Source organism: Nannospalax galili, unplaced genomic scaffold (genome assembly GCF_000622305.1).
Source record: "Nannospalax galili isolate Female #2095 unplaced genomic scaffold, S.galili_v1.0 scaffold100, whole genome shotgun sequence".
NCBI classification, from domain to species: Eukaryota; Metazoa; Chordata; class Mammalia; order Rodentia; family Spalacidae; genus Nannospalax; species Nannospalax galili.
The window spans coordinates 6699237-6702336 of record NW_008352891.1 but is presented as its reverse complement, the minus strand read 5'-3'; positions in this window follow the sequence as shown (position 1 = coordinate 6702336).

Genomic DNA, 3100 nt, shown 5'->3' with positions numbered 1-3100 from the left:
TGATGGTGGAGGAAATACAGAATGGGTAGTAGAGGAAGGTAGTTACAAATACCAGCTTAGGCCACGTGACCAGTTGCAGAAACGTGGATTGTAAGTGACATGAGTATTTTTGTTCTATTTGGTTAAGAATAGGCTTATTCATGTATACACATATGTTAAGCAGATACTTGTGTTATTCTTTTTTGAATGTGTAATTGAGATGTGTTAAGTGGTTAAGTGTTGTGAACCTATATGATCATATTGGGTTATGAGGTACTAAAGGACTAAGCATCCCTCGAAGACCATATCACCTACTCTAAGATATGTAATGCATTTGTCATTGTATGATGGGATAGTCATATCACGTTAGGTGAAATTATGACCTCAACATTGTTTTCATTTGAAAATTAAGCATGATATAGAGAGATGCTATTGGGTATCAAGTTGACAAGGGGTGGACTTGTGATGACTATTCCTGGGTATCAACTTGACTGGATCTGGGATTAACTGAAATGAAAGAGATCTTCTTGATTGGATCATCTGAAGCTGGAAGACACAACCTAAATGTGGGCATTACCTTCTGATGGCAGCCATATAAAAGGCCAAGGCAGAGGAGAACACCTGGCTTCTTGCTGCTTGCCTTCTCTCTCGCTGGTGAGTTCGTCTTGCTGCTGTAGACTGAAGACTAGCTGATCTTTTGGAATTTGTAAGGCCTTCAGCACCAGATTGGACCCACAGAGACATCCAGCCTTGTGGACTGAGTGACTACAGATTCTCAGCCTCTCCAGTGTGGTGCAGCCATTGTTGGACTACTCGGACTCTATCCTGTGAGCTAAGCTGATAAATCTCTATACATATATATTCATTCTACTGGTTCTGTTTCTTTGGAGAACCCTGACTAATACAGATTGTGGTACCAGGAGTGGTTCTAGAGAAACAGAATTGAAAGGATGAATTTCTTTAATGGGCTTGTTGGTATTCGGAACAGGCTCTCCAACTCAGAATCATCAGATAGCATGGAGAGCACTGAAAATCCATGGTGTAGACTATTTTAAACAATTATGGAGATATACCCATTTGAATCTCCTAACTCACCTCTTATGAAGAACAAGAAATTTAGTGACTCTATACATAAAACATTCGATGATTTGTGGAAAAATAAGAAAGATAATGATGCTGGCTGGGTACTTCTAGCATCTCTGGATAAAGTGGTGAAGATAAACAATGAACTTAATGATAAAATTGACAAGCTCCAGATTTGAATCAACAGTTTAAAAGTTTCCAAGTGTGCCCTAGAAGAGAATCTTCTCTCCAGCAACCAGAGAGCTAAAGCTGCAGAAAATCAAGCTGGAGCCCTTATTATACATTTGGCTGACCTACAACGTGAATTTAATTCCCAGCCTTGAAGGGTGTCATCAGTAAAGGTGAGGGCATTGGTAGGGAAAAATTGGAATCCTGACATGTGGGATGGAGATGTGTGGGAGAACCCTGAGGAGGCTGAGGATTTAGAACCCTCAGATACTGAGGAATTTGATTCACCTGATGAACTAATTGATCTCCAAATAAACCCTGTCCTGCCAGAGTTCTTGTCTGTGTCTCAGTGATTTCTCCCTATTCACCCAATTTACCTAACATTTGGTGCCGTGACTCGGATCGTCACCATTGAAGATCGCATGTAAAGAACTCCAACAGGACCTGGCTGCTGCTACTGACTCCCTGCACATACCACTGATCCAGCTTTGAGGTACATCCTGACTCTTCTCTCTCTCTGTTCCCTTTCTCTCTCTTCCCTTCTCAACCTCTCCATTGTCTTCCTTTCAGTTTGACTCAGAGGTCACTCCTGGACCAAACTCAAGGCCACTGGGCAGCACTGGTCTCCACAACCGTCGAGTGTCCTGCATGGTTACTGTGCCTGCCTAAGCCCACCTGAGGGGTAGACCTGCCCCTCCATTGCTCTCAAACCCTTTCTCTTAGAGTCCCTCAGTCCTGGTGACTAGTTCTCCTAAAGGAGCACAGACTGCTCCCAGCCTGCTAAAAGGTTTTCTGGCTGCCCATTGTGACCGGGGATCCCAGAGGCCTTAGCAGCCTATTACCTACACAGGTGGTACTGTCCTCTTGTCTTGAGGTCTTATTAGTGTTCTGTGTAAACCTTTTTGAAATTTGTTCCACAGATCAGAGTCTCTCTCTTCTACTCTCGGGAACTCCAAGAGAAGGCCAACCCCACAAATCCATGGGCTTGACCTGAGGCATGTCCAAAACAGGGAAGCTAGTCTCTGGAAGTTTCTACTGTTAATTCTTCTTCTCATGGCCTCTCACTAAGCCTCAGACACTCTCTCTCTCTCTCTCTCTCTCTCTCTCTCTCTCTCTCCCTCTCTCCCCCTCACTCCCCACACCTCCCCTTCACTTTCATTTTCTCATGCTCCACAACAGGCACTCGCTCTTTCCCCTCTCTGGTGATTGCAGGATGCTGCCTCCAAGGACAGGGAACATGTTTTAGGCCTTCATCAGTAAGGGGCGCCTTTCTTGATGTTGGTTCCACACACTCTTGGTTGGCATGACCCATGGCTCATGTCCCTTCTCTTCCTTCCTCCTGCCTTCCTTTTTCTTATATCCTGCACCTTTCTGCCTGGAATCTTAGCTGCTATCCCAGACTCTACCCCCGCCCCCCGCCCCCATGAGGAAAGAGTTCTCATTATCTCCTCCTACATACTTGCTCAATTCTTTCTCTAACTCCTCTGTGCTATATAACTAATCTGTCACTATGGAAACCACTCAATCTAAACATGAGGGTCTCACACCTCTTGTTTGTCTTCTCAAGTCCCTAAAGCAACTAGAACTTTCAGATACAATTAGACCAAAGCACCTAAAATTTTTGTGTACCACTGCCTGGTCCCAGTATAAGTTGGACAATGACTCCATTTGGCCAGACACAGGAACCTTAGACTTCAATATTTTAAGAGATTTAGATAATTTCTGCCAATGTAGCAGAAAAAGGTCCAAGCTCCCTTATTTCCAAGCCTTTTTTAATCTTCGTGCTAACCCCTCCCTCTGTGCCTCCTGTTCCCCTTTGCCTTCACTCCCTGAATCTGACCCAGCTCACCTCCCTTCTCCACCTCAAAAT